This window comes from Heterodontus francisci, chromosome 1 (genome assembly GCF_036365525.1).
Source record: "Heterodontus francisci isolate sHetFra1 chromosome 1, sHetFra1.hap1, whole genome shotgun sequence".
Taxonomy (NCBI): Eukaryota; Metazoa; Chordata; class Chondrichthyes; order Heterodontiformes; family Heterodontidae; genus Heterodontus; species Heterodontus francisci.
The window spans coordinates 173,595,931-173,618,504 of NC_090371.1; positions in this window are offsets into that span (position 1 = coordinate 173,595,931).

Sequence of the window (22,574 nt, forward strand, 5' to 3'; positions counted from 1 at the left end):
GGGGTTCTTTTATTGAAGATACTGAATATTATAAAGCAATAGTGGGAAGGTAGGGTAACACGACTTGACTCTGCAGCTGCTTCCAACAATTGCCTAAAGATCACATGGGTCTGTACATCACAGGCTGTCTGGTGATCGACAGCTGTTTTAGATACGCCCTTATAGTAACACCACAAAATTTGGAACGCCAAAGCAAAAAAGAGCAAAGTAAAGCTCAGGAATATCGTCTCCATCCTCCCAACATAATGTACAGAGAAGGCTTTAAAAGACTACGGGTATGAAATTCATAGTGGTAGCACTGTCTCCATTGAACATACGAATTAGGAGCAGGAGTAGGCCACTCTGCCCCTCGAGCTTGCTCAGCCATTCAGTAAGATCATGGTTGATCTAATTGTAACCTCGACGCCACATTCCTGCATACCCCTGATAAACTTTCACCCCTCTCTTGCTTATCAAGGATCTATCCACCTCTACCTTAAAAATATTTAAAGACTCTGCTTCCATTGCCTTTTGAGGAAGAGAGTTCCAAAGACTCACGACCTTCTGAGAGAAAACATTTCTCCTCATCTCTGTCTTAAATGGGAAGCCCCTTATTTGAAACAGTGACCTTAGTTCTAGATTCTCCCACAAGAGGAAACACCCTTTCCACATTCACCCTGTCAAGATCCCACATGATCTTATATGTTTCAATCAAGTTGCCTCTTACTTTCCTAAACTCCAGTGGATACAAGCTAAGCCTGTCCAACCTTTCCTCATAACACAACCAACGCATTCTAGGTATTAGTCTAATAAACCTTCTCTGAACTGCTTCCAACGCTTTTACGTCCTTCCTTAAATAAGGAGACCAGTACTGTACACAGTACTTCAGATGTAGTCTCACCAATGCCCTGTATAACTGAAGCATAACCTCCCTAATTTTGTATTTAATTCCCCTCATGATAAAGGATAATATTCTATTAGCTTTCCTAATTATTGCTGAAGCTGCATATTATCCTTTTGGGATTGCACTAGGGGACCCATCTCTGCAATCTCTCACCATTTAGATAATTATGCTTCTTTTTTATTCTTCCTGCCAAAATGGACAATTTCACATTTTCCCACATTATACTCCATTTGCCAGATTTTTGCCAACTCACTTAATCTACAGTTACAGTTGCTATTTTCCAATTTAATGAAACCTTCCCCGAATCTAGGGAATTTTGGAAAATTAAAACCAACACATCAACTATCTCACGAGCTACTTATCAGGACCCAGGGACTTGTCAGCCCACAGCTCCAACAACTTGCTCTATACTACTTCCCTGGTGATTGTAATTTTCTTGAGTTCCTCCCTCCCTTCCATTTCCCAATTTATAGCTATTTCTGGGATGTTACTTGTATCCTCTACAGTGAAGACCGTGCAAAATATCTGTTCAATTCATCTGCCATCTCCTTATTTTCCATTATTAATTCCCCAGACTCACTTTCTGTAGGAGCAATACTCACTTTGTTAACTATTCTTTTAAAAATATCTATAGAAACTCTTACAATCTGTTTTTATATTTCTTGCTCGCTTTCTCTCGTACTCTAATTTTTCCCTCCTTAGAAATCCTATAGTCATTCTTTGCTGTTTTTTATATTCTGTCCAATTGTCTGACCTGCCAGCCATCTATGTGCAATTTTATGCTTTTTCTTTAAGTTTGATACTATTTTTAACTTTTTTAGTTAACCACATAGAGTGGGTCCTCCCCTTGGAATTTTTCTTTCTCGTTGGAATGTATCTATTCTGTGTATTCTTAAATAACCCTTAAATGTCTGCTACTGCATCTTTATTGACCTATCCCTAAACCTAATTTGCCAGTTCACTTTAGTTAGCTCTGATTTCATGCCCTCATAATTGCCCTTATTTAAGTTTAAAATACTAGTCTTGGACCCATTCTTCTCTCCCTCAAACTGAATGTAAAATTCAATCATATTATGATCACTGCTACCAAGGGCCACCTTCACTATGAGGTCATCAATTAATCCTATCTCATTGCACAATGCCAGGTCCAGTAAAGGCTGCTCTCTGGTTGGCGGCAGAATGTGCTGTTCTAAGAAATTATCTCAAAAACATTCTATGAACTCCTCATCTAGGCTAACTATGCCCATCTGATTTTTCCAGTCAATATGTAGATTAAAATCCCCCATGATTATCACCATACCTTTCTGACAAGCTCCCACTATTTCTTCCTTTATACTCTGACCTACCATGTGTTTACCGTTAGGGGGCCTGTACACCACTCCCATGAGTGACTTTTTTCTTTTATCATTTTTCATCTCTACTCAAACTGCTTCTACATCCTGGTTTCCTGAACTTAGGTCATTCCTCTCTAAAGTGTCTCATTAAGTAACAGAGCCACCCCTCCGTCTTTTCCTGTCCTTCCTAAATGCTATGTACCCTTCAGTATTCAGGGCCCAATCTATCCTGCAGCCATGTCTCTGTGATGATTATCAGATTGTACTTATTTATTTCTATTTGCGCTTCCAGTTCATCTGTTTTATTTCGAATGCTACGTGCATTCAGCTACAAAGCCTTTAGTTTTGTCCTTTTATTATTTTTGCAACATCTAGTCTTGACTGCTGATTTACTCTTAGATTTTTACTCTCTTTCCCTTCCTGTCATGGTCTGTTTATCATTTCCCATATTAATACCTTTCTTTTTTGCCTGGTCTCTACTCTTTGATTTACCACATCTTCCCAAATTTAATCCCTTGCTCCCACTATTTAGTTTAATACATTTTCTACTTCCCTACTTATGCTAGAAACCATAGAAAAATTATGGCACAGAAGGAGGCTCTTCAGCCCATCATGTCTGCGCCAGTTGAAAAAACTAGCCGCCCAATTTAATTCCACCTTCCAGCACCTGCTCCGTAGCCTTGCAGGTTACAACACTTCAGGTGCATGTCCAGGTGCCTTTTAAACGAGTTGAGGGTTTCTGCCTCCACCACCATTCCTGGCAGGGAATTTCAGACACCCACCACTCTCTGGGTGTAAGAGGCTTTCCTCATATCCCCTCTAATCCTTCTACCAATCACCTTAAATCTGTGCCCCTGGTAACTGACCTCTCCACTAGGGGAAACAAGTCCTTCCTGTCTACTCTATCTAGGCCCCTCATAATTTTGTACACCTCAATTAAGTCACCGCCTCAGCCTCCTCTGTTCTAAGGAAAACAGCCCTAGCCAATCCAATCTTTCCTCATAGCTGCAACTTTCAAGCCCTGGCAACATTCTTGTAAATCTCCTCTGTACTCTCTCCAGAGCAATTATGTCCTTCCTGTAATGTGGTGACCTGAACTGTGCACAATACTCCAGCTGTGGCTTAACCAGTGTTTTATACACATCCTTACTTTTGTATTCTATACCTCAGCCAATAAAGGAAATAATTCCATATGCCTTCTTCACTATTCTACCTACCTGTCCTGCCACCTTCAGGGACCTGTGGACATGCACTCCAAGGTCTCTCACTTCTTCTATCCCTCGCAATATCCTCCTGTGTAATGTGCATTTCCTTGCTTTGTTTGACCTCCCAAAATGCACTACCTCACACTTCTCTGGATTGAATTCCATTTGCCTCTTTTCTGCACATTCAACGAAACCATTGATATAATTCTAGAGTTTACAGCTATCCTCTTCACTATCAACTACATGGCCAATTTTTGTGCCATCAGCAAATTTCCCAATCTAGCCTCCCACATTTAAGTCCAAATCATTAATATATACCACAAACAGCAAGGGTCCCAATACTGAGCCCTGTGGAATGCCACTGGAAACAGCTTTCCATTCGCAAAAACATCTGTCGATTACTACCCTTTGTTTCCTGTCACTGAGCCAATTTTGGATCCAACCTGTCACATTCCCCTGTATCCTATGGGCTTTCATTTTACTGACCAGTCTGCCATGCGGGACCTTGTCAAATGATTATTAAAATCCATGTAGACCACATCAAGTGCATTACCCTCATCATTCCTCCTCGTTACTTCTTCAAAAAACTCAATCAAGTTAGTCAGACATGACCTTCCCTCAACAAATCCATGGTGACTATCCATGATTAATCCATGCCTTTCTAAGTGGCAGTTTATCCTGTCTCTCAGAATTGATTTTAAAAATTTAGCCACCAATGAGATCAAACTGATCAGCCTATAATTATTTGGCCTAGCCCTCGCACCCTTTTTAAACAATGGTATAATGTTCGCAGACTTTTAATCCTCTGGCACCTCGCCCATATCCAGTGAGGAATTGAAGATGATCCTCAGCGCATCTGCTATTTCATCCCTGGCTCCTTATAACAACCTGGGATGCAATCCATCCGGGCCTAGCGATTTATCCCCTTTCAAGGACATCAGACTCTCTAGTACTTAGAAACAGAGAAAGATAGAAAATAGGAGCAGGAGTAGGCCATTCAACCTTCGAGCCTGCTCTGCCATTCATTATGATCATAGCTGATCATCCAACTCAGTAACCTGTTCCTGCTTTCGCCCCATATCCTTTGATCCCTTTCGCCCCAAGAGCTATATCTAACTCTTTCTTGAAAACAGACATTGTTTTGGCCTCAACTACTTTCTGTGGTAGCGAATTCCATAGGCTCACCACTCTCTGGGTGAAATAATTTCACCTCATCTCAGTCCTGAAAGGTTTACCCCATATCCTTAGACTATGACCCCTGGTTCTGGACTCCCCCACCATCGAGAACATCCTTCCTGCATCTACCCTGTCAAGTCCTGTTACAATTTTATAGGTTTCTATGAGATTCCCCCTCACGCTTCTGAACTCCAGCGAATATAATCCTAACCGACTCAATTTCTCCTCATACGTCAGTCCTGCCATCCCAGGAATCAGACTGGTAAACCTTCGCTGCACTCCCTTTATAGCAAGAACATCCTTCCTCAGATAAGGAGACTAAAACTGCACACAATATTCCAGGTGTGGCCTCACCAAGGCCCAGTATAATTGCAGCAAGACATCCCTGCTCCTGTACTTGAATCCTCTCACTATGAAAGCCAACTTCATTTGACTTTTTTACCGCCTGTTGCACCTGCACGCTTACCTTCAGCGACTGGTGTACGAGAACACCCATGTCTCGTTGCATATTCCCCTCTCTCAGTTTATAGCCATTCAGATAATAATCTGCCTTCCTGTTTTTGCTACCAAAGTGGATAACCTCACATTTATCTACATTATACTGCATCTGCCATGCATTGCCCACTCACTTAACTTGTCCAAATCACCCCGAGGCCTCTCTGCATCCTCCTCACAACTCACCCACCCACCCAGTTTTGTGTCATCTGCAAATCTGGAGATATTACATTTAGTTCCCTCATCTAAATCATTAATATTTATTGTGAATAGCTGGGGTCCCAGCACCGATCCCTGTGGTACCCCACTAGTCACTGCCTGTCATTTGGAAAAAGACCTGTTTATTCCTACTCTTTGTTTCCTGTCTGCCAACCAATTTTCTATCCATCGCAATACACCACCCCCAATCCCATGGGCTTTAATTTTACACGCTAATCTCTTATGTGGAACTTTTTCGAAAGCCTTCTGAAAGTCCAAATAAACCACATCCACTGGCTCCCCCTCATCAACTCTACTAGTTACATCCTCGGAGAATTCTAGTAGATTTGTCAAGCATGATTTCCCTTTCGTAAATCCATGCTGACTCTGCCTGATTCTACCACTGTTCTCCAAGTGCTCTGCTATAAAATCTTTGACAATGGACTCTACAATTTTCCCCACTATTGACGTCAGGCTGACTGGTCTATAATCTACCTCCCTTTTTAAATAGTGGGGTTACATTAGCTACCCTCCAATCTGTCGGAACTGTTCCAGAGTCTATAGAATCTTGGAAGATGACCACCAATGCATCCATTATTTCTAGGACCACTTCCTTAAATAATCTGGGATGTAGATTATCAGGCCCTGGGGATTTATCGGCCTTCAATCCCATCAATTTCCCCAACACCATTTCTCTACTAATACTAATTTCCTTCAGTTCCTCTCTCTCACTAAGCCCTGTGTTCCCCAACATTTCTGGTATGATATTTGTGTCTTCCTTCGTGAAAACAGAACCAAAGTATGCATTAGTTGGTCAGCTATTTCTTTGTTCCCCATAATAAATTCCCCTGTTTCTGACTGTGAGGGAGATGCATTTGTCTTCACCAATCTTTTCTCTTCACATACCTATAGAAACGTTTACTGTCAGTTTTTATGTTCCCTGCAAGCTTACTCTCGTACTCTATTTTTCCCCTTCTTAATCAACCCCTTTGTCCTCCTTTGCTGAATTCTAAACTGCTCCCAATCCTCAGGTCTGTTTTTGTTTCTGGCGAATTTGGATGCCTCTTCCTTGGATCTAATGTTATCTCTAATTTCCCTTGTAAGCCATGGTTTGGCTATCTTTCCCATTTTACGTTTGCGCCAGACAGGAATAAACAATTGTTGCAGTTCATCCATGCACTCTTTGACTGTTTGCCACTGCCTATCCACCGTCATCCCTTTAAGTAATATTTCCCAAACCATCAAGGCCAACTCGCGCATCATACCTTCGTAGTTTCCTTTATTAAGAGTCAGGACCCTTGTCTCAGAATCAACTATGTCACTCTCCATCTTGATGAAGAATTCTATCATATTATGGTTGCTCATCCCCAAGGGGTCTTGCACAACTAGATTGTCAATTATTCCTCTCTCATTATACAATACCCAGTCTACAATGGCTTGTTCACTGGTTGGTTCCTCAATGTTTTGGTGCAGAAAACCATCCCGTATAACTCCATGAATTCCTCCTCTATGGTATTGTGATTAATTTGATTTGCCCAATCTATATGCAGATTAGAGTCACCCATAATTACAGATGTTCCTTTATCGCATGCGTCTCTAATTTCCTGTTTAATACCATTCCAAACATCACTACTACAGTTTGGGGGTCTATATACAACCCCCACTAATGTTTTTTGCCCCTTAGTGTTTCTCAGCTCTACCCATACAGATTCCACATCGTCAGAGCTAATATCCTTCCTCACTATTGCGTTAATTTCCTCTTTAACCTGCAATGCAACTCCACCGCCTTTTGCTTTTTGTCTGTCCTTCCTAAATACTGAATACCCCTGGATGTTCATTTCCCATCCCTGGTCACCCTGCAGCCATGTCTCCGTATTCCTGACTAGATCATACCCATTTACATCTATTTGTGTGATTAATTCATCCATTTTATTGCGAATGCTCCGCGCGTTAAGGCGCAAAGCCTGATGGCTTATCTTTTTAAAATTACTTGTCCCCTTCCCACTATTTTTCACTGTGACCCTGTTTGATTCTGGCCCTTGATTTCTATGCCTATCACTTTTCTTATTCCCCTTACTGTCCTTTGTTCTTGTCTTTGATCCTCCCTCCTCTGACTCCTTGCAAACGTTCCCACCCCCCTGCCATTTAGTTTAAACCCTCCCCAACCACTCTAGCAAATACTCCCCCTCAGACATCAGTCCCGGTCCTGCCCAGGTGTAACCCATCAAGTTTGTAGTGGTCCCACCTCCCCAAGAACCGGTCCCAATGCCCCAGGAATCTAAAACCCTCCCCCTCACACCATCTCTTCAGCCACGTATTCATCCGATATATCCTGCTATTTCTACTCTGACTAGCACGTGGCACTGGTCATAATCCTGAGATCACTAGCTTTGGGGTTCTACTTTTCAACTTACTTCCTAACTCACTATATTCTGCTTTTAAGACCTCATCCTTTTTTTTCCTACGTCATTTGTACCAATGTGTACCACGACCACTGGCTGTTCACCCTCCCCCTTCAGAATGTCCTGTAACCACTCTGAGACATCCTTGATCCGTAGCACCAGGGCGGCAACACACCATCCTGGAGTCTCGTTTGCGGCCACAGAAACACATATCTACTCCCCTTACAATTGAATCCCCGATAACTATTGCATTCCCACACTTTTTATTCCTCCCCTGTGCAGCAGAGCCAACCGTGGTGCAACGAATTCGGCTGTTGCTGCTGCTGCTTTCCCCTGAGAGGCCATTCTCCCTAACAGTATCCAAAGCACTATATCTGTTTCGTAGGGGAATAGCCACAGGAGATTCCTGCACTGCCTGCCTAATCCGCCTGCTCTGCCTGGTGGTCATTATTCTCTCTCATTACGCTTATTGTATCTAATATTTTACTCCTCTTCTTTTACTACAATGTCGACCTCAACCCTCTCCTTTGTGAAGACAGAGACAAAAAACTCAATAAGAACCCTGCCCAAATCTTCTGCATCCACGCCTAAGTTCCCTCGTACATCTCTGATAGGCCCTACCCTTTCCTTAGTTATCCTCTTGCTCTTAATGTACTGATAAAACATCTTTGGGTTTTCCTTGATTTTACCTGCCAATAATTTTTCACGTCCTCTCTTTGCTTTCTAATTCTCTGAACACCCCTGGATGTTCATTTCCCATCCCTGGTCACCCTGCAGCCATGTCTCCATAATCATGACTATATCAAACCCGTTTACATCTCTTTGCGTGATTAATTCATCCACTTTATTGCGAATGCTCCGCGCGTTAAGGCACAAAGCCCTAAGGCTTATCTTTTTAAAATTGCGCTAAGGGCGGTGCAGTGGCGCAGTGGTTAGCACCACAGCCTCACAGCTCCAGGGACCTGGGTTCGATTCCGGGTACTGCCTGTGTGGAGTTTGCAAGTTCTCCCTGTGTCTGTGTGGGTTTTCTCCGGGTGCTCCGGTTTCCTCCCACAAGCCAAAAGACTTGCAGGTTGATAGGTAAATTGGCCATTATAAGTTGTCACTAGTATAGGTGGGTGGTTGGGAAATATAGGGACAGGTGGGGATGTTTGGTAGGAATATGGGATTAGTGTAGGATTGGTATAAATGGGTGGCTGATGTTAAGCACAGACTCGGTGGGCCAAAGGGCCTGTTTCAGTGCTGTATCTCTAATCTATACTCCTCTAGGCTTGCTAAAGTATTACGTTTTTTGTGATCATCATAAGCTTTCTTTTTCTGCTTTAACTTACCCTGTAAGCTAACCAGGGGTCTTTAGATTTGGCAGTACCACCTTTTATCTTTGTTGGGACATGCCTACACTGTGCCTGTAGAATCTTGCTTTTGAATGCCTCCCATTGGTTTGCCACTGATTTTCCTTCAAATAGCTATATCCAGTCCACTTTCGCCAGATCACCTCTCAGTTTCATAAAATTTGCCTTCCCCCAATTTAGAACTTTTACTCCTGTTTTATCTTTTCATGATTATGCTAAAACTAACTGTATTATTGTCACTTTCTCCAAAACGGTCACCCACTGCTACTTCATCCACTTGCCCAGCTTCATTACTGAAGACTAAATCTAGAATTGCGCCCCCTCTCATTGGGCTTGTTACATGCTGGCTAAAAAGGTTCACTTGAATGCAGTTCAAGAATTTTGTGCCCTCTGTGCCCTTCACATTGTTTGTATCCTAGGTAATATTAAGAGACCAGCTAGAACATCAGCCCCAGCATGGTTCAGGTGTCAATGTTACAGTCCCCATTTTCCTCAGTACTGGTGCCAGTGTCCCATAAACTGGAACCCATTTCTACCACCCCAGTCTTTGAGCCACACATTCATTTCTATAATCCTATTTGCCGTATGCCAATTTGCACGTGGCTCAGGTAATAACCCAGAGATTATTACCTTTGAGGTTCTGCTTCTTAATTTCATGCATCGCTCCCTAGCTCCTCATACTATGCAGAACCTCCTTCCTTGTCCTGCCTATGTTATGGTACCTACATGGACCACATTGAACTTCCACTGTAAGTTCCTCTGTAGCCCTGAGCAGATGTCCCGAACCCTGGCACTGGGCAGATAACACAGCTGTCTGGACTTTCGCTCTTTGCTGCATAGAACAGTGTCAATCCCCCTAACTATACTGTCCCCTATTACCACTACATTCCTTTTTGCTTCCTCCACTTGAATGGCTTCCTGTACCACAGTGCCATGGTCAGTTAGCTAATCCACCCTGCAGCCCCCACTCTCATCCAAACAGGCTGAAAGAACCTCAAACCTGTTGGACAATCGCAAGGGCTGAAGCTCCTGCACTCCTGCCCTCTGGATCCTCTTACCTGCCTCAGCTGTAGCCACACTCTTCAGTCGCTGACCACTGACTAAAAGGAAGGCCGTATCTAAGGGATGTGACCGCCTCCTGGTACAAACTGTCCAGATAACTTTCCCCCTCCCTGATGTGTCATAGTGTCTGCAGCTCGGCCTCCAGTTCAATGACTCTGAGCCGAAGCTCCTCTAGCCGCAATCACTTACTGCAGACATGTTTGCCCTGGATCACATTGGCATCCAAGAGCTCCCACATGTTGCAGCTGTGACACATCATCTGTCCTGCCATCCTTAATGTGTTTTAATTAAATACAATTATTTTATTCAATTATTTATTTTCATTTTATATATTTTATTAACCTTACCAGCAGTTCCTGTACTATTTTAAACCTTAGGGATAGAATAGACCTTAACCACTTACCAGATAATCACCAAACAGTTAGCTTCTTCCCCTATTGCCGAGTAAGAACCAAATTCAACAGGGTGAAATAGTGAGAAGAGGCAAAGGAGCACCTCCTTCCCCTTCTCATCCAGCTCCCTCAACTCACCAAACTCCCAGCACTCTGTTCAAGTCACACTCAGTGCTAAGTCGCACTAAAGCCAAACGCCCTCTGGCAGGGGGGCAAGGAGTGGTGAATGCTGCACCACCAGCTGCTTCCAGCTCACCCTCTCGAGAAGGGCACTCATGCGGGCATCCCCTGTGTGCGCTGGAAGCAGCTGAACCAATGCTATCCTGCCATCACAAAGCCCCACTGCTTGATGTGATTCCCATTGCCCTAATATAGACCACGCAGGACCATTCAATGAACTTGTCCATTATAAGGAAAGACTGAGAGCTGGTTTTTAAGAGAGTGACGAGCTCAAAAACTGGCGGTCCCAAAGAGTTGCTGCAATCTTAAGTGTGGCGGCTCATTTAAGTAGTTGGGGCGGCTCGCCCACCACCCCCCATCACCCCTGACCACCCCTCCAATCTCGTGGAGGTGGCGGGCTGTCCATTCCTGGCAATGACGTCAGCTGCCTGTGCACAGCCACTGACGCCATTTTTAAAGGGCAGCCAGCCCTGCCGCCCAAAAATACTTACCTTTAACATCTGATCTTTTCGCCCCCAAACTGCACAAAGTTTACAGTTCAACCCTTCCCACCATCCCCTACACCCATTATATCCAATTGGCCCCATTCCCACCCCCCCCCCCCCCCCCCCCACCGCTGCCTGCACTTAAAATCTTACCTCCTCCCCTCCCCCAACCAGTGTGGTGCCGCTGGGGATTTGAAGGCGTTGGAGTGCTGGCCGCCATGCCAAAACTCACGGCAGTCCCTCAAGATCACAGGTAAGTGTAAGTTAATTCATCAATTTTATTGATTTGAATATTTTAATTGTCACCGTCACCCAGAGGCAGCGGGCCACCACAGAGCTTCGCCACTGCCAGGAGGATCGGGCTGGGTGCTCATGACGTCAAGGTCCATGGCGGGCCTCATCCGGAGCCATCTTCAGGCTCACCCCAACCCACTCCAGCCCCAGTATGGAACCCGATGCCTGGGGGAGAACAAGATCCAGCCCTAACTGTTCAACTGCAGGAGGAGCCCCAGCTTTGGCTCCCAGCTGGCTGATAAGGTAATTTTTAAGAAGTTCTGCTATTTCGAAGTGGCAGCAAAGTTTTTGGAGTTGGTTTCTGAGAGCTGGTGCTTACAGTTAGGGAGGACAGAGGAATACCTGACACAGGCTGTGGTGGCAGTGCCTCGTACTCTACAACATGACCAGGAAATGAAGCTGAGAATGCAAAGTGGGGTAGCTCTGCAAAGAGGGAGGAGGGGAGGAGGCATCCTAAACCCCTTGTAACCAGGCGGGCTGTCAGAGAGCAGATTATCAGACTTCACTTTCAGTGATACAACTTCCCCGGACCAACATGGACCCACCATTCCCTACTGTGAGAAGCCCCATCACAGCATTCCGTTGGCCACCATCCAAGAATAAAAGCTACCAACAGAAACCTTTACATAACATCTTTATCCAAAACACATCCAATTATACAAACAACAATGAACTACTTTCCCTTGTACAATTCCTTAGTGTTTGTCTTATGGGTGTCTTTGCCTATCCTAGTGCTCCACGTAGTGCTACCCCAATGGCTGCTGACTTTCACTGGGGAAACTGCAGATGGCCTTGCAGGACACTTTCAAGCATCTCTGGACCCCGCTTTGGGTAGCACCACTTTGGCATGGCAGCAACTGTCTGGGCTGGCTGGCTAAGAGGCAACAGCAAGAACGCTAGTGGAGTGGCAATGGTGGGAGCACGAATGCTGTCATCCTCAGAGAAGGCAGCAAGCTTGTGCATCATGGAGCCATGGTCATTCTCATGGGTGGCATCTTAGCAATCCTCATGTTACAGCCATGTCGTAAGGGGTATGGGTGGGTCCATGTTGGTCAGGGGAAGTTGTATCATTGCAAGCGAAGTCTGAGAATCTGCTCTCTGACAGCCCACCTGGTTACAAGGGGTTCAGGATGCTTCCTCCCTGCCTCCTCCTGTTCCTCCTCCTCCCAATGTTCAACTCCCAACTGACTGCAGCAAGTGTTTTTTGTTCTTAGGGTTTAACCCTTTTTGTGTGATATTTGTCAAATAAACAGACAGTGTCAGGTTTTCTTGTATGTTTAAAACAGAAGATTATTTATTGATCAATACACCTTATCCCGGAATTGTCACAATCGCATCCACTCTCGCATTTACTCACACACACACACACACACACACACACACACACACACACACACACACACACACACACACACACACACACACACACACACACACACACACACACACAGATAGAGATGAATAGGAGTCAATAGTTTTTAAGTGAGGTCGGGTTTCAGGGTTTGCGGTAAACCTGTTGAATTCTCTTTTAGGTCAAGTTCTCTTTGCTTGTAGGCCTGAGGTGTTTGTAGATTTCTCTCTTGGTTGAAAGTTCAGTTTGAAGACAGAGGATCACTTCCAATTCACTGCTACACAAGTTGAAATATAGAATTCGCAGCTGGGTCCCCTGCTTCTTTGTCTGTTGGATTTTTTCCCAGTTCTCAGCTGGACACTGCTTTCTGGGTGTCCCTCTCTCTTCAGAGAACTACCTTTAGAGCTAAAAGTTTCTCACTGCATTTCACGTGAGCATAACACTAGTAATTTGCTGGACTACCATGAGAGTCTTCATGACCCCAAGCACTGAAATCTGCAGCCATGATGACAGCAGTAGGAGCATGCATGGCAGCAAGCATGGATATCATAACCTCGATCTTCCACTGCAGCACTGAGACTTTGGGTGGCTTTCGCCTGTTCTGCATGGAAGCTGAGATGATGGCCAGATACTGCATCATGGGTGTGTTCCGCAATGCTGTCATGGAGTTGGCCACCACTAGCACGGTGGAAAGAATGGGCTCCAAGCTCTGCTTGATAGCCTGTGCCAGGTTGGAGCCAGACTCCTTCATGCTCCTTGACAGTAACATCTGCCAATGCACAAAGCATCTCATTGTGCATGCTCATCAGCGTTTGCCTCATTGAAGTCCTCATCTGAGTCCCCTGCAACTGGGGAGCTGGTACATGAGCTCCTCTTTCCCCTTGGCCTGGCTGAAGCCCACTTGTGCCGGGTGATTCACCATGTGCAGATCCTGCCTCCATACTATCCTCCAAAGTCGGCAGAGTGCCAGTATCTGAGCTGATGGCTGTGAGTGTCAGGTCAAGTGATGGTAGTTCTTCATCACTGGTGTGGAGTTGCTCTCTCTCCTTCTTCTGGCTGTACTGTGGCTTGCCAACCAGAGGTTCTTGGGTATCTGAAAGCATAAAAGCCGAAGGGGAGGGTTGGGATGATGAAGTGGGGGGTGGAGAGGAAAGCAGGAGGTCCATGGTCACACCATCTGCAACTTTCATTTCATATCAGATCTCAGGTTGAGGGTGAGAGGGAGTTGAGAAAGGGCAGAAGGCAGTAATATACCACCATCCTTGATGGTCTCGGTAATGCCAGATGCCATGGGCTCAGTCGCGATTGGCCCCATGATTCCCAACAATATCTGTCCATCGGGCTCAGGGGATGGAGTCATGGCGGTAAAGGCCTGCTCGGGTCTGCAAAAGAAAACCCAACCCAAGCCTGACAGAAACACATCCGACCTGAGCCCGACCCAGCCCGAGTCCTTCCATTTTTTCCTGCGTCCGACCCGACCCGATCATCAGTTAACTTACCATCTCTTTTTCACTTTGTTGCTGATCTGCACAAGCTTGAAATAACTGTAACAAAACCATCTTTCTAGTCCAAAAATTAAATTAACATTGGAGTCACTTACCTGTGATACAGCATGTCTGACCCGAGCCCGAATGCCGGACCCGGAAGTGCAACCCGACCCGAACCCGACACATGTCGTCGGGTCCCGGCGGGTTCGGGTCGGGTAGCAGGCCTTTACATGGCAGCTCCCCACCAGTTCCCTGGTTCTCCCTCCTGTTATGTGTAACTTTCTCCTGCAAGAGTGCAGAATGTCTGTGATTGTGTAGCACTATGTTTGGGTGATGTTTCTGTCATAGCCAAACAGCTGGAGGTAAATGGAGGCAGTGAGAGGTGGGTGCAAGGTTGGCAGCATTGGTAGGTGTGTCTGGGTGAAGTGGAGTATCTGGATGTTAGGCATGCGTCCCAAGTGCTAGTGAGTGTTGCTGGGTGAGTGATGGGATGTGCTGCATTGAACAGTGTGATAGGCCGGTGGTTTGGTCAGTCTGAGAGATGATGTGAAGATGCATTCACTGATATTAACCACAGTGTGAGGTCATTACATTTCTTCCAACATTGCTGCCAGGTCCTTCGGACCAAACTCTGAGCATTGACCTCCCTTGTCACCTGCTTCTTTTCCCTTCAGAGGGTCTGGTGTGAGGGTCTCCTGGCACCATGCAGAAATATTGCCTCTTCTTTGGCGTGCAGGGACAGAAGGACCTGGGGTTCATGTGCATAGATCTTTGAAAGCGGCAGGACGTGCTGAGGGAATGGTTAGCAAAGCATATGGGATCTTGGGCTTCATAAATAGAGACATTGAGCACAAAAGCGAGGAAGTTATGCTGAACTTTTATAAAGCTCTGGTTAGGCCACAACTAGAGTATTGCATCCAGTTATGGTCACCACACTTTAGTAAGGTTGTGAAGGTTCTTGAAAGGGTGCAAAGGAGATTTACCAGAATGGTTCCAGGGATGAGTGATTTTAGCTACAATATTAGGTTGGAGAAGCTGGGGTTATTCTTCTTGGAGCAAAGGAGATTGAAGGGAGATTTGATAGAGGCATACAAGATTATGACAGGTTTAGATAAGGTAAACAAAGAAAAACTGTTTCCAATAGTTGATGGTACAGGGATCAGGGGACACAGATTTAAAGTTTTTGGCAAGAGATGAAGGGGTGATGTGAGGAAGAATTTTTTTACACAGCCAATAGTAATTGTAGTATAATGAAAGTAAGCTGTTGCTGGGTAGATTATGCATATAGACCTTAAGCATCATCACAGGGTATGATGTCACGAGGCTGTACCTCTATTGCTCAGTGTTAATGCAGATATCATTGTGAGAAGACCCCTATAAATAAACTCCTGTTACTTTGACCCAAAGTCTACGATCCTCATTTTATACTAATAGCACACTCACAATATAGTACATGGTGGCAGCGGTGAAAACGACTTCTGCAGCATAAGAAAACAGAAGAGACTGAAAACATTGAGGAGACATGGAAATGTTGATACCCTTGCCAGAGAGCTTTGCGCAAGTGGTGGGGCCCAACCAGGCCAAGGCATGGCCGAGATGGATTCGAAGATTTGACAGGTTCCATTTTGTATCAGGTTTAATGTCACAACCAGACAAAGAACAGGTCAGTGTTTTGCTTTACGCTATGGGAGACAGTGCAGACAACATTCTGACAACACTGGGATCGATGAAAAAGAAACCCCATATGGCGAAGTGATTAAAGCACTGGAGGGATATTTTCAGATCAAGAAGAATGTAATCATGGAAAGGGCTAAGTTCAACAAGTACACCCAAAAAGTTGGTGAAAGCATTGATTCATTTATTGATGATCTGTATAAAGCAGCGGAGGATTGAGACTGTGGGAGACTGCAAGAGGAACTGGTTTGGGACAGAATAGTAGTGGGGGTTATAGATGAAGCGCTGTCAGAACAGCTTCAATTGAAAGAAGACTTGACTTTGAAACAAGCTATTTTATTGAGCAGGCAGAAGTATGGAAGAGTAATCGAATACTGGTTCGGTGGGATCGGGGAAGTCCAGCCTCAAAATTCTGGAATCAGTTGAATCCATTGAGAAGCCAGAGAGAAATGGCACCAGAAAGCCTGAGAAGCAGGAAATACACCTACAGGCAGTAACACTAAACTGCAGTAGGTATGGCCGAGAGCAGCACTGGCGGGAGAATTGCCCAGCTTGGGAAGCTGAATGTTTCTGGTGCAAGAGAAAGGGACACTTTCAGCAGGTCTGTCGTAGCAGAAAACAAATGCTGCAGACTGGTAAAAAGATAAAGGAAAGAAAGGAGGGTCAAACAATTAATACTCCCTTCCTAGGAGAAGTACAGGGAAAAAAACGAAGATTGCTGGGAAGCAGAAATTTTAGTGGGAGAAAATAAAACCACATTCAAATTAGATACAGGAGCAGCGGTTTCTATCCTGTCTGACCAAACACCTCGGCTGAGGAAAAAAATGCTCAGAAAAACCAACAAGAAATTATGTGGGCCAAGATGGATTCAGTTGAAGTTTGTGGGAGAAATACAGACAACAATAACACACAGAAACAACACCATTCCGGAAACCCTATGTATTATTAGAAACCAAGCCTGTTCACTCCTTAGTAAAAATCGTGCTTAGCCTTAGAGGTGTTATGCAGGGTGGAAGCGGATCATCCTGGAAATCTCTTCATTGGTATGAATACTGAAACAAATGAAAAGGCACTTGAAGCAGTGTTTGGAAAATATGGAAGAATAGTAGAAGTCCTGTTGATGAAAGATTGTGAAACAAATAAGTCGAGGGCATCAAGAAATCTACCTGAAGCGGGAGATGTCTCATTCCTGGAGGAAGTGTAAGTCTTTGCTTTAGCTATAACCGCAGATTTGCCGGCAACTGCTCAAAGGTTATGCCAAATTAGAAAGCGACTGAAAAAGTGCGAAGTCTGCGATAAAGTAGGATTAGTATAAATGGGTGGTTGATGGTCGGCACAGACTCGGTGGGCCGAAGGGCCTGTTTCAGTGCTGTATCTCTAATCTAATCTAATCTAAGATAGTTTTGCCAAGAAGACTGGCCGGAACATATGCCGAATAACCAAATCCTGAGAACGCATTATGAGCAACGAGGCCATCTTACTATTGTCAACGATTTACTAGTCTACAATAAAAGGCTAGTTATTACAAGCGCTTTAAGATTAGATGTGCTAGAGAAACTACATCAAGGGCACTTAAAAATCACCAAGTGTAGAGCAAGAGCTAGGAAAGAGTATGGTGGCCGGGGGTTTCCAAGGAGATCGAAGACATAATTTCCAATTGCATTACAAGTGCTACTACTAGACAGGGCTGCAGAGAGCCACTGAAGTCGTCTTTGTTTTTGTCCAGGCCATAGGAGCACCTGTGAATGGACCTGTTTGATTATTTCCTTGTTGTCGTTGATTATTACTCGAGATAGGTTGAAGTCAAACCAATACATGGCCAGAGTTCTGAAGCCGCAATAAAATCATAAAAAGAGATTTTCACCAAACATGGCATTCCGGATCTAGTGATCTCGGATAATGGTCCACAATTTGCAAATGAGGCCTTCCAGCAGTTCGCAGAAATGTATGGGTTTGCCTATGTTACAAATTCACCAAGGTACCTCCAGGGCAGTGGAGAAGCAGACAGATGTGTTTGAACCATGAAAACACAACTACCCACACTCCCAAGCACCCTTCAGCCACAAATTGGTGCACCAGGAAAGGTGAGAACAAAGAACAAAGAACAGTACAACACAGGAACAGGCCATTCGGCCCTCCAAGCCTGCGCTGATCTTGATGCCTGCCTAAACTAAAACCTTCCGCACTTCCGGGGACCGTATCCCTCTATTCCCATCCTATTCATGTATTTGTCAAGATGCCTCTTAAACGTCATTATCGTACCTGCTTCCACCACCTCCCCCGGCCGCAAGTTCCGGGCACTCACCACCTTCTGTGTAAAGAACTTGCCTCGCACATCCCCTCTAAACTTTGCCCCTTGCACCTTAAACCTATGTCCCCTAGTAACTGACTCTTCCACCCTGGCATAAAGCTTCTGACTATCCACTCTGTCCATGCCACTCATAACTTTGTAAACCTCTATCATGTCGCCCCTCCACCTCCGTCGTTCTAGTGAAAACAATCTGTGTTTATTGCGGAGAAGTGTGAGGTGATTCACTTTGGAAGGAGTAACAGCAATGCAGAGTACTGGGCTAATGGGAAGATTCTTGGTAGTGTAGATGAGCAGAGAGATCTTGGTATCCAGGTACATAAATCCCTGAAAGTTGCTACCCAGGTTAATAGGGCTGTTAAGAAGGCATATGGTGTGTTAGCCTTTATTAGTAGGGGGATCGAGTTTCAGAGCCACGGGGTCATGATGCAGCTGTACAAAACTCTGGTGAGGCCGCACCTGGAGTATTGCGTGCAGTTCTGGTCACCGCATTATAGGAAGGATGTCGAAGCTTTGGAAAGGGTGCAGAGGAGATTTACTAGGATGTTGCCTGGTATGGAAGGAAGGTCTTACGAGGAAAGGCTGAGGGACTTGGGGTTGTTTTCGTTAGAGAGAAGGAGGAGGAGAGGTGACTTAATAGAGACATACAAGATAATCAGAGGGTTAGATAGGGTGGATAGTGAGAGTCTTTTTCCTCGGATGAGGATGGCAAACACGAGGGGACATAGCTTTAAGTTGAGGGGTGAAAGATATAGGACAGATGTCAGAGGTAGTTTCTTTACGCAGAGAGTAGTAGGGGCGTGGAACGACCTGCCTGCAACAGTAGTAGACTCGCCAACTTTAAGGGCATTTAAGTGGTCATTGGATAGACATATGGATGTAAATGGAATAGTGTAGGTCAGATGATCGGCGCAACATCGAGGGCCGAAGGGCCTGTACTGCGCTGTAATATTCTAATTCTAATTCTCTCCTCATAGCTAATGCCCTCCAGACCAGGCAATATCCTGGTAAACCTCTTCTGTACCCTCTCCAAAGCCTCCACGTCCTTCTGGTAGTGTGGCGACCAGAATTGCACGCAATATTCTAAGTGTGGCCTAACTGACGTTCTGTACAGCTGTAGCATGACTTGCCAATTTTTATACTCTATGCCCCGACCGATGATGGCAAGCATGCCTTCTTGACTACCTTATCCACCTGCGTTGCCACTTTCAGTGACCTGTGGACCTGTACGACCAGATCTCTCTGCCTGTCAATACTCCTAAGGGTTCTGCCATTTACTGTATACTTCCCACCTGTATTAGATCTTCCAAAATGCATTACCTCACATTTGTCCGGATTAAACTCCATCTGCCATTTCTCCGCCCAGGTCTCCAAACGATCTATATCCTGCTGTATCCTCTGACAATCCTCATCACTATCCGTAACTCCACCAACCTTTGTGTCGTCCGCAAACTTACTAATCAGACCAGCTACATTTTCCTCCAAATCATTTATATATACTACAAACAGCAAAGGTCCCAGCACTGATCCTGCAGAACACCACTAGTCACAGCCCTCCATTCAGAAAAGCACCCTTCCACTGCTACCCTCTGTCTTCTATGAGTGAGCCAGTTCTGTATCCATCTTGCCAGCTCATCTCTGATCCCGTGTGACTTCACCTTTTGTACCAGTCTGCCATGAGGGACCTTGTCAAAGGTTTTACTGAAGTCCTTCTTCGGAAGGGTCACTGACCCGAAACGTTAACTCTGCTTCTCTTTCCACAGATGCTGCCAGACCTGCTGAGTGGTTCCAGCATTTCTTGTTTTTATTTCAGATTTCCAGCATCCGCAGTATTTTGCTTTTATTTTAGTGAAGAACATTGGCTATTCTCCAGTCCTCTGGTACCTCACCTGTAGCCAATGAGGATACAAAGAGGGTGAGAGAAGAGAAAGAAAGGTAATCTAAAATGAAGAATCATGATAGACTTTACAGAGCTACAAATCAGACAGAACTACGACTTGGAGATTTGGTTTGAATTAAAGATCAGGATTGATATGGAGATGTGATGGAGAAATCTCCATATCATCAGTCCTACATAGTCCAGACAGATGAGGGATGGATAAGGAGAAATAGAAGACCATTGGTTCTGGCATCTCCGAAAGATCAATTGATGAAAGGTCAAGAGAATCAGCGACCAGAGAGAGCTGATGAACCGGTGACACAACCAACAACAGATCACCCAGACGACAGTGAAGACAGAGAACCTGAGTCATTCAGTAGCTCCACTCACACACAGGAAAGTGAGGAAGAAGAACTGAAAGACTCAATACCTCAAACATGTGAGAGAAGAAAACCCTATGGCAGAGTCGTGAAAACCCCACAGTGTTACAGACCTGATCAATGAAATCAGAGACTTGGGGGGAGATGTAGTATAATGTACATAAGCCTTTGCTGGGTAGATTATGTGTATAGACCTTAAGCATCATCACAGGATGCTATATCACGAGTCTGAATCTCGTGTTGCTCAGTGTTCATGTAGATATTGTAGTCAGAAGACCCCTGTAAATAAACTCCTGTTACTTTGACCCAAAGTCTGCTATCCTCATTCTATACTAATAACACAATGACAATATAGCCCAGTAATGATTTGGAACTCGCTGCCTACGAGGGTAGAAGAAGCCAAGGTGATGAATGATTTCAAAAGGAAATTGGATGGAAATAAACTTACAGGGCTATGGGGATAGAGAGGGAGGCTGGGACTAACTGGATTGCTCTACAGAGAGCAGGCATGGACTTGATAGGCCGAATAGCCTCCTTCTATGCTGTAATGATTCTGTGACTCCACTTCCATGACTAGTGCCTCCATCATGACATCAGTGAATCTTGCAGCCCTCTTCCTGAGCTGGTGATCCATTTCTCATTGCCTTCAGTCTTCAAGTATGACATATTGACAGCCTCTAGTTCACCAGTTCAGCTACCCTTTAAGAGGGACAGAGTACCTTTAAGAACTGGAATCTAGCTGGAACACATGCTAGCCTCAGACACTCTTTGGTTCCCTGTTGTGTGTGCAGCCAGCCAGCAGCATGGGTCATGCTGGGCTGCACAACATAATGATTTAAGTGAGGAGGCAACTTGAAATTTACATGCTGCCTACCTCCAACAGAACTGGCGGGGAAGGTGGCAAATCGCGATCCCCTTTCCAACATACAGGGCAATCTAATTTTTAGCCCTTAAACTCAATGCTAACCCCATAGTTCAAATGGACAACATTGAACCAAAAAAGTCTAAGAAAAAAAAAGCTGTCAGCCATAAGAGTTGTAGTCTCTGAGTTACCAATTACTTTTGGTGGAATTAACAGAAAGGTAAGTCTGAGAGGAGGATGACTAGACAAATCCATCCTTGTAGAAATCATGACAGAAATCCCATTCACCTCAGGCAACACAAGCAAGAGGAAGAAGCTTTACTCTACCCAGTGAAGCTCCACATTCAGGTATTTTTTTAAACTTACAGTGTAAATATAAATCCAGACATGGATTACCAAATGCTCCTGGAATAAAATAGCTTCTTTATTTAATGTCCATGGGAGTGTTAGCTGTGTAATGTCATTGGGCAACTGGTCAAGGTTGCATTATGTGGATTGTAATGTTAAACTAATAGCCCACCACTGCATTTAACTAACCTTAGGAGTTGAAGGACATGTCACACTGGCTTATTTGGAAAATCTATTACCTGATTTAAGAGATTAAATAGGTTGAATAGAATCCACTAAAGTACAGATCATACATGGTCTCTGGAAAGGTGAAGTTTCATGAACCATATCTCCTTTCATCATTTTGATCAATTATATTTAATTAATGTCAATTTGCTCCTGAATTCATAAAAGTATGAATAATATCTGCTGGCATAATCTACCATGACTTCAAAACTTAGTGAAGGACTTGTTGAAAGTTAATCTTACAGTTCTAGATTGCCAGCGTTGCTTAGTAACATCAGACTGTAAATGCTGAATCTGCTTTTCAAAGGAATTAAGGAAAGTCAAGGCACAGCCAAGCACTGGTAAAGGGTGAAAATTAGGCTATCAGGTAATCAATTGCTGCATAAATACAATCTACAAATTAGTTAATACCATGCTCATTTTGCAGGCATAAAACAATCACAGAAGTATCCAATATGGTAGGCAGCACTTGTGCACATTCTGCATCGGAAGTGCACTGACTGTCATATTGGTAAAGGCTAAAGTCTCGGTATTCAGGGCCCATGCCTGAAACAGGCATTAGGGCTAGAATTTTATGGCCCCGCCAATGAGTGGGCTGGTGG